Raw genomic sequence first — 10,839 nt, forward strand, 5'->3', positions numbered from 1 at the left:
AATTGTATGGAGTTGTACCCCCCTTATCCCACAATATTGTCAATCATTACTATATCACTACTACTACTACTACTACTACTACTACTACTACTACTACTACTAATAATAATAATAATAATAATAATAATAAATAAAAGAATGTTCATGGGTAAGCAACAAATGCAAGGGTGTGTCATTTTATTATAATAGAAAGTAAATATGCAAAAGGGTTGTAAAGTCTGAGACTGGAAAACTGGCTACCTGGTAAAGCCCCCACTTTGTCATGCCCAGGGTCCTAGGTTTGAACCCCTTGCACTTCATGAAAGTATTATGCACAGTACAAGGGAAGCTCCATGAATAGTGGAGTAGTGGAGGAATGTCTTGGTATCCTCTCTCTTTCTTTCTCACTCTTCTATCTGAAATTTAAAAGGGGGGGGGGTAAATTTCCAGTGAACAGTAAAATTGTGCAAGGTCTCTTCTGAAAAAGAAAGAGAAAGAAAAAGAAAGGAAGGAAGGAAAGAAGGAGGGGAGGAAGGAAGGGAGAAAGGGGAAAGATGGAGTAAGAAAAGACAAAAAGAAAGGAAAATAATGAAAAAAAGGAAGGAGGAGGAGGAGAAAGATATTGCTAAATCTGACCTGAATTTACCACTGACTTATCAAATGCACTTGGAAAGAAGCTAAAGTGATTTACAAAGGTTGCATACTATATAATTTCAACATGATATTCTGGAGAAGTCCAGTCTTATAAAACAATAAAAGCAGACAATAAAAGCAGTGGCAACAATAAAAGCAGACAATAAAAGCAGTGGCAACCAAGAGTTAATGGGGAGGAAGAGAAGAGTAAATGAAGCACAAGATGTTTAAGTCAGTGAGAATACTCTGCATGATACTGTCAGAGTGATACATGTCATTATATATTTAATACATCAAATAGAATGTACAGCACAAAAAGTGAACCCTAATGTAAACTGTAGACTAGGTGATAATAATGTACACATCAAGTCCATTCTTTGTAACAAATGTACCATATCAGTGCTGTGATGTTACTATTCTAGGGAGTCTGTGCAAGTGTCTGGTTGGACTATGTGAAAATATTGCATAAGTTCTGTTCAGCTTTGCTCTAAACCTAAAACTGATTTAAAATAGTCTATTAAAAAAAAAAAAAGAAGAAGAAACTTTCATAAATCCTTAGAACACTATTTTTTTTAATTCATCAATAAATTTTTAAACTGAATATTTGGCATTGAAAGGCAATATGGGGGAGGGGCAGATAGCATAATGGTTATGCAAAAGATTCTCATGCTTGAGGCTTCGAAGTCCCAGGTTCAATCCCCTATCTCCACCCAATCATCACCAGCATAAACTGGAGCTAAGCAGTGCTCTGGCAAAAGAGAGAAAGAAAGAAAGAAAGAAAGAAAGAAAGAAAGAAAGAAAGAAAGAAAGAAAGAGAGAAAGAAAGAGAGAGAGAAAGGAAGGAAGAAAGAAGAGAAATGCAATAAGTGGTCATTGGAACAGCAACCTATATGGCATTAATGTTACCAGGAAAAAAAATGAATACTATAATCCTTTTTTTTTTCTGTTTTATTTGATAGGACAGAAAGAAACTGAGAGAAGTGGGGGAGAGAGAAAGATGCCTGCAAACCCGCTTCACCACTTGTGATGCTGTCCCACTGCAGGTGGGGAGCATGTGCTCCAAATACAGGTCCTTGCACTACTGCTTGCTCATAGTACTATGTTTGCTTAACTGGGTGTGCCACCCCACCTGGCTCCCAAATCCTACAGTCTTAAAATACATAAATTATAGATAGATATCATGCCTGATACTCAAGGAAATATTTAAACAAAGTTATGTTTAAATAAAGTTCACAAGTTGTCTAACATTTATATTTCCAATTTATCCCTATCTATACAAATATAAGTAAATATTAAACGTTCTCAAAAATTCTTTATTTAATTTAATTTTTGGTCTCAAACTCTTTTTATGCTTTTTTTTTTTAATAATAAGAGGACATTAAAAACTTTTGTTTGTGGGGGAGTCAGGCGGTAGGGCAGTGGATTAAGTGCACGTGGCACAAAGCGCAAGGACCAGCAGAAGGATCCTGGTTCGAGCCCCGGCTCCCCACCTGCAGGGGAGTCCCTTCACAGGCAGTGAAGCAGGCCTGCAGATGTCTGTTGTTCTCTCCCCCTCTCTGTCTTCCCCTCCTCTCTCCATTTCTCTCTGTCCTATCCAACAGCGATGACATCAACAATAATAATAACTAAAACAACAAGGGCAACAAAAGGGAAAATAAATATATATATATAAACTTTTGTTTATGTGGATTACATAATTACTATATTATATAGGTAACAAATTACAATTCTTATTTGAATACATATAAGACACTTGCAATTACACTTCCATCCTTTATTTCAAACTGTTAGAGAAATTTTGAATTCAAATCTGGATCTATAACTGTGGTATTAAAAATTAGAACTAGTTCTCTTCAACAAATGGTGTTGGAAACAATGGGTTGAAACATGCATTAGAATAAAACTGAACCACTGTATTTCACCAAACACAAAAGTTAATTCCAAGTGGATCAAGGACTTGGATGTTAGACCAGAAACTATCAGATACTTAGAGGAAAATATTGGCAGAACTCTTTTCCGCATACATTTTAAAAACATCTTCAATGAAATGAATCCAATTACAAAGAAGACTAAGGCAAGTATAAACCTATGAGACTACATCAAATTAAAAAGCTTCTTTACAGCAAAAGAAACCACTACCCAAACCAAAAGACCCCTCACAGAATGGGAGAAGATCTTTACATGCTATACATCAGACGAGTTTAATAGCCAGAATATATAAAAAGCTTGTCAAACTCAACAAGACAACAAATAACCCCATCCAAAAATGGGGGAGGACATGGACAGAATATTCACCACAGAAGAGATCCAAAAGGCCAAGAAACACATGAAAAAATGCTCCAAGTCTCTGAGTGTCAGAGAAATGCAAATAAAGACAACAATGAGCTACCACTTCACTCCTGTGAGAATGTCATACATCAGAAAAGGTCACAGCAGCAAATGCTAAAGAGGTTGTGGGGTCAAAGGAATCTTCCTACACTGCTGGTGGGAATGTAAATTGGTCCAATCTCTGTGGAGAACAGTCTGGAGAACTCTCTCAAGGTTAGAAATGGACCTACCCTATGATCCTGCAATTCCTCTCCTGAGGATATATCCTAAGGAACCCAACACATCCATCCAAAAAGATCAGTGTACACATATGTTCTTGGCAGCACAATTTGTAATAGCCAAAACCTGGAAGCAACCCAGGCATCCAACAAAAGATGAGTGGCTGAGCAAGTTGTGGTATACACAATGGAATACTACTCAGCTATAAAAAATGGTGACTTCACCGTTTTTAGCTGCTCTTGGCTGGACCTTGAAAAATTCATGTTAAGTGAAATAAGTCAGAAACAGAAGGATGAATATGGGATGACCTCGCTCTCAAGCAGAAGTTGAAAAACAAGATCAGAAAAGACAAGTAGAACCTGAACTGGAATTGGTGTATTGCACCAAAGTGAAAGACTCTGGGGTGGGTGGGTTGAGAGAATACAGGTCCAAGAAGGATGACAGAGGACCTGGTGGGAGCTGTATTGTTATATGGGAAACTGGGGAATGTTATACATGTACAAACTATTGTATTTACTGTTGAATGTAAAACATTAATTCCCCAATAAAGAAATTTTAAAAAATTAGAACTAGGGTTGGAGAGATAGCCTGATGGTTGTTCAAAAGACTTTCATGCCTGAGGTTCTGAGGGCTCCAGTTTAATCCCTAGCATCACCATCAATCAAAGCTGAATATCGCTCTAGTCTTTCTGTGTCTTTCTCTCTGTATTTCTTCTCCTTTCACTAAAATAAAATGAAAAAATTAATTAATTAATTAATTAAAACAAAAAATTAGATGTTCTTATTCATTTAAAATAAGCAAGCCAAATTATCTGTAAAGACTATTTTGAATTATGACTACATTAAAAAAAAAACTGGGAGTTGGGCGATACCACAGCGGTTAAGCTCACATGGTGCAAAGCAAGGACTGGCATAAGGATCCTGGTTCGAGCCCTGGCTCCCCACCTGCAGGGGAGTCCCTTCACAGGTGGTGAAGCAGGTCTGCAGGTGTCTGTCTTTCTCTCCCCTCTCCATTTTCCCCTCCTCTCTCCATTTCTCTCTGTCCTATCCAACAACAACAACATCGATAACAATAGCAACAATGAAAACAACAAGGGCCACAAAAGGGAAAATAAATAAATATATTTTTTAAATAAACTTAATGGTGAACCAGGCAATGGCACACTTAGTTGAGTGTACATATTATAATGTGCAAGGACTCTGGTTCAAGCACCTGATATCCACCTGAGGGGTGAAGTTTTATGTGTGGTAAAGCAGGGCTTCAGGTGTTCCTCCTTCTTGCTCTCTTCCTCCTTCTGTCTCCCCCTTTCCACTCAATTTCTTTCTGTCCATATTCAAAATAAATAAATGAAATATAAATAAAATACTAAAAGATAATACAAAAAATCTTAATAACTAAAGTGATTTATTTTATATTTTGTGCAAATATCTGAGTGGAAAGCTAAATTATCCTGCTTTTGCTTTCGCTCTATTGTGATATATTGCCGTACTTAATATATTACGGAAAAAAATGACACTAGCACAAATTCATAGTTGAAAAGGGGAGGATTTCGCAAACTTACTAAAAAGATCTTAGTTATATTTTGGGGTCTTCAGACTTCACTTTGAAAATTACTACCTAGTTTGCTCCTGGGTTTCAGCACAAAAAAAAAAAAAAAAAAGAAAGAAAGAAAGAAAAAGAAAATTGCTACCAACAGTATTTTCATTTTGTTTATTTGAATGCCATAGTTCTCTTCACCAGAGTCAACTAACACTGGAAACTATATTACATCACTTATCCCAAGCTAAAATTCAAATTTGTCAGTTTATATAAAGTCATCACATTTTTGAGATTTTTCTTCAAAGCTTTTTCTGTAATATGTGCACTTAACCAGGTGTGCCACTGCCTGGCCCCGAGAGAGAAATTGAGAGAGGAGAGGAAGAAAGATAGACACCTGCAGACCTGCTTCACCATTTGCGAAGCGACTCCCCTACAGGCGGGGAGCCAGGGGCTAGAACCCTCAAAGTTTTTTCTTTTTCTTTTTTTTAAATATATATATATATTATTTTTAAAAAAATATTTTATTTATTTATGAGAAATACAGGAGAAGAGAGAAAGAACCAGACATCACTCTGGCACATGTGCTGCCAGGGATCAAACTCAGGGCCTCATGCTTGAGAGTCCAAAGCTTTATCACTGTGCTACCTCCCAGACCATTCAAAGACTTTTCTATAGGATCTCTGATGAAATTAAAACTTTTACTTTAATACATTTGAAAACATTAGAGATTTTATTTATATTCCCCCATTTCAAACTCTCCAGAAATTTGAATATAAACTATAGTATCTGAAAAAATTGAAGGTTGGTATAAAGTTATTAACCCAATTTTTAAAATATTTATAATAAATCATGTGTATTTCTTTTTAAATTATTTAGAAGTGAGCTTAAAATAAAAGTAAAACAACTATAGTTTTATTTATTGCTCAAATAAATGCTAGGTTGTAAAGTTACTGCCTTGAATTAAAATTTTAGCTATATTTTCATTTTAACAACAATTAATTTATCAGATTTTGAAATATAATGTCTAATTTAAGGAAATCAGTGTACCTCAGAGGAATGTCTTACTTAGGATCTGCGGCAGGAAATACACATGATGATCATGAAATATCTTAAGCTTCAATGTAAGGCAACTATTCACAGCACATGAGTATATCAAAAGGTCACAGAGGAGGCAAGAGTATGTACTTTAACATGTTGATGACCCAGGGGAAGTTCCAGTGCTGCGGTCTCTCTCTGAATGAAAATAATAATAATAATAATCAAAAGTGATCCAAAAACAGTGAAAGTACATACTAAAGTCCTATAGCTCCACAAAAAGGAAAGAAAAAAAAGTTGCAGGTCAGCAAAATAGCTGACTTAGATGATAACATTAATGACACAGGATTGATTCTGGCTCTCACTGTTTTGAAGGAAGCTTTGTTGCTATGGTCTCTTTCATTCTCTCTCTCTCTCTCTCACCCTCTTTGTTACTATAAAAAAAAAAGTCACAAAAACCTAAATCAAGGAATTACTTTGGTCAATAATGGGATAATTTAAGCATCAAAAATAATATTGAAATATCTTGAATAGATAAAGACCTAAGTACCCTAGCATATAAAATAGATAAAAACCTAAGAACTCAAATAGATAAAATGTATCATAAATATTAGGTAAAGGGACCAGGTGGTGGCACACTTGGTTAAGTGTGCACATTACAGTGCAAAAGCATCCAGGTTCAAGCCCCTGGTCCAGACCTGCAGGGGGAAAACTTCACAAGTGGTGAAGCACTGCTGCAGGTGTCTCTCTGTCTTTCTCCCTCTCTATCTTCCTCTCTCAATTTCTCTCTGTCTCTATACAAGAATAAATAAATGAAACACTAAAACATTTAAAAAAACATTTAAAATTAGGTAAAAAAAAAACAATAGAATAGCTAGAATATCCATTTCAATAGATAAAAATCCATAAATATAAGAATGCTAGAAATGGACCAGAAATTCTTCTCCCAGGGAATTTCTACAAAGTAAACAAAGCACTCTGCAGCAGCACATTCCAACTAGATATTTGATGACTTTAGACTTATTGTATTTATTTATTTATTTAATTTTGTCTCCAGGGTTATCACTGGGGCTCGGTGCCTGCACTACGAATCCACTACTCCTGGAGGCTATTTTTTCTTTTTTTGTTGCCCTTGTTGTTTATCATTATTGTTGTTATTATTGTTGTTGTTAATGTCATTGTTGTTGGATAGGACAGAGAGAAATCGAGAGAAGAAGGGAAGACAGAGATGGGGAGAGAAAGATAGACACCTGCACACCTGCTTCACAGCCTGTGAAGCAACTCCCTGCAGGTGGGGAGCTGGGGGCTCGAACCAGGATCCTTACAGCGGTCCTTGTGCTTTACGCCATATGCACTTAACCTGCTGTGCTACTGCCTGGCCCCCAGACTTAATGTATACTTAATGCCTAACTCAGTACCTAAAGAGACTTAGACCTAGTAAGCTATCTGCACATCTGCACAGATGGGGTTAAAGAGCAAAAGGTAGCCAAAGCTCCTGAGTTAAACCTTAGCCACCCCCCCGACACACACACACACACACTGCCCCAGATTTGAGAGAAAGAGACTAACAGGCACAACATGTGAGGATTGGGTGGGTGTTGTCACATTGTCCCCCTGCAGGACAGGGTGATGCATTAACCCCAAAGATTACTCAGAGAGAAATAAATTATGTGTCTGACTGAGACCCTGAATACGTCTCCATCAAACGTGTACCCCTAAAGCAAGGGGACAAACAATGGAGCACCCTCTTAAGGGCCAGAGCCATTTTTATGTCCATAACTACATTATTTGTAGTAGCCCAACTTAGAAAGCAACCTAGATGGCCAATGACAGATGAGTGTTTGAGAAAGTTGTCGTATATATGTACAACGGAATACTACTCAGATGTTATAAATGATGACATCATCTCTGCCTCATCTAGGATGGAACTTGAAGGCAATGTTAAGTGACATAAGCCAAAACAAGAAAGATAAATACCAGATGATTGTTTATAGGTGAAACTTACAAAACAAGAACGAAAAATGAAATGGACTGATTGGGGTGTATTATACCAAAGTAAACGACGCTGGGGGAGGAAGGGGCTGAAGAGGGCATTGGGGTCCTGGTGCCTGACAGTAGAAGGACCTAAGTAAGTTTGGAGTGAGAGTGTTCTATAGACATCTTTCATGGGGAGATGAAAAACTATACCCAGGTGTCAACAGCTGTACTATACATCATTAACCCCTGAATACAGTGACTTTAAAAAGATAATAAAAACAAATTTCAAAATCCACAAAATCTTATTTATTATCAACAGAGTTATTGCTAAGGCTCAGTATCTGCAAGACAAATCCACCTCTCCTAGTGGCCATTTTTATTTGTTACTTTGTTTTGTTTTTCCTATTTCTTAGATAAAGAAATTGAAACAGAAGATAAAGAAAAAAGGAGAGAAAGAGAGAGACTTATAGCATGTTTTCACAGCTCATGAAGCAACTTCCCTGCAAGTGCAGATTGGGAACTTGAACCTGGATGGATACTTGCACATGGCAATATGTGCATTCTACTAGGTGTGGCTCCTCCCAAGGAACTCTGGTGCTCAAAGGGAGGAAGACATAAGGAAATAAAACCAAAACAATTCAGTAGACACTATTTCAAATAACTAGGTCATAAATCTCTTCTTAAAAATTTTCGGGAGTCGGGCTGTAGCGCAGCGGGTTAAGCGCACGTGGCGCAAAGCACAAGGACCGGCATAAGGATCCCAGTTCGAACCCCGGCTCCCCACCTGCAGGGGAGTCGCTTCACAGGCGGTGAAGTAGGTCTGCAGGTGTCTATCTTTCTCTCCTCCTCTCTGTCTTCCCCTCCTCTCTCCATTTCTCTCTGTCCTACCCAACAGTGACGACAACAATAATAATAACTACAACAATAAAAAAAAGGGCAACAAAAGGGAATAAATAAATAAAATATTTTTAAAAAATTTCATTTAAAACAAACTGGAATTTATGCTATCTTTCCTGTTTAAACCGCATTTTAGAAAAAGAAATCATTTGTTGAAGGGAAATGATTTACTTTTTTTAAAAAAAAATATTTTTATTTATTTATTATTGGGCAGAGACAGAGAAACTGAGAGGGGAAATGGAAAGAGGGAGAGACAGATACTGGCATCCCTACTTCACCACTCGTGAAGTTTTCCCACTTCAGGTGAGGACCAGGGGCTTGAACCTGGGTTCTTGTCATTGTGTCCTTATGACCTGGGTCACTTAACCATGTGTGCCACTGCCTGGCCCTGGGAAATCATTTTCTATAATAAATGTTAAAGAACAATTAGAATTGGATAATTGCTATTTAAGGGGCTAGGTGGTGGCGCACATGGTTGAGTACATGTTACAGTGTGTAAGGACCCAGGTTTGAGCCCCCGGTCCCCACCTACAGAAGGAAAGCTTAGCAAGTGGTGAAGCAGGGCTGCAGGTGTCTCTCTCTCCCTCTCTATAGCCTCCTTCCCTCTCGATTTCTGGCTTTCTCTATCCAATAAATAAAAATAATAAATATAAAAATAAATTTTAAAAAGAAAATTGCCATTTTATAATCCTTCATGAAATAAAAGATTCAGATAACAGTTGTCATTGACTGAAATTAAGATGAAAAGTGAAATAAGTACTTTTGCACTGGAAATGATGATGTCACTACCCAAACCAAGTTAAATATCAAAAGAAATTGCATGCCATACTTTGTGTACTTCCTGATCTGAAATCCTCTAAACACCCAACCCACATAAGAAATGTTCATGTCAAAACAAAATCTAATCAAGTTTTAAAGCTTACTTCCCAGTTACAGCTTATAGGAAATGTGAGGGTTAGGAACACAGGTTAAATTATACCACAAAGAAGGAAGTAGATGAATTTAGAATGTAAAACACTATAAATTTATTGATATAGTCTCTGCAGCAAGTAAATAGCACGACTAAAAGTATTAGAAAAGGACAGAATTAGGGTGAGGAAGGTAAAGAGATACAACAACCAATGTTAGGTTTGGAAAATAAACAACATAACAGGGGAAAAAAGCTTTTAAGACAATCATGTGTATTCTATTATTAATAGGTAATGTCAAGGAAATAACTATTAGGTACAACCTTGACTTTGTGTTTATGTAAAAACAGGTCCATTGTCTCTGCAAAGATATTTGGAAGCATGTAAAAGTTTATGTTATACTGCCTGGACTTTGAAGTCGAATACTGGAATTGGGAGGATGAGATAGCTCACCTGGAAGGATGCCTCCTTTACCATGCATGAAAACCAAGTTCTAAGCTGGCCCCCACCGCAATAGAGAAGTTTCAAGGGTGTGGTATCTTTCCCTTCCCCCTTTTATCTATCTCTTTCTATCTGTAAGGCCAGGAGTGGTGAAGCCCACTTGTGTACACACACACACACACACACACACACACACACGAAAAAATTTTTTTTTAAATAGAAAAAGTGCTGAAATTGTAAAATCGGAGTCAGGGAGGTGGCTCAGCAGTGAAGCATGTCCTCCCTCCATGTGCATAAGGCACTGGATTGAATAACTTGCATTGCATGTGATGGAGCAGTGCTATGTTCCCATTTTCTCTTTCAGAAAATAAATAAAAAGAAGGAAGAAGTCGCAAAGTGGAAGGACCGGCCTAAGGATCCTGATTGGAGCCCCCGGCTCCCCACCTGCAAGGGAGTCGCTTCACAAGTCTGCAGGTGTCTATCTTTCTCTCCCCTGTCTTCCCCTCCTCTCTCCATTTCTCTCTATCCAACAACGACGACACCAATAACTACAACAATAAAACAACAAGGGCAACAAAAGGGAATGAATGAATGAATGAATGAATGAATGAATGAATGAATAAATAAATAAATAATTTTTTTTTAAAAAAAAGGAAGGAAGGGGGTCCGGCGGTAGTGCAGCCGGTTAAGCGCACTTGGCGCAAAGTGCAAGGACTGGAGTAGGCAGGGGAGTCGCTTTACAGGCGGTGAAGCAGGTCCTCAGGTGTCTATCTTTCTCTCCCCCTCTCTGTCTTCCCCTCCTGTCTCCATTTTCTCTGTCCTATCCAACAAAGAACGACATCAACAACAATAATAACCACAACAAGGCTACGATAACAAGGGC

Source organism: Erinaceus europaeus, chromosome 8 (genome assembly GCF_950295315.1).
Source record: "Erinaceus europaeus chromosome 8, mEriEur2.1, whole genome shotgun sequence".
NCBI lineage: Eukaryota > Metazoa > Chordata > Mammalia > Eulipotyphla > Erinaceidae > Erinaceus > Erinaceus europaeus.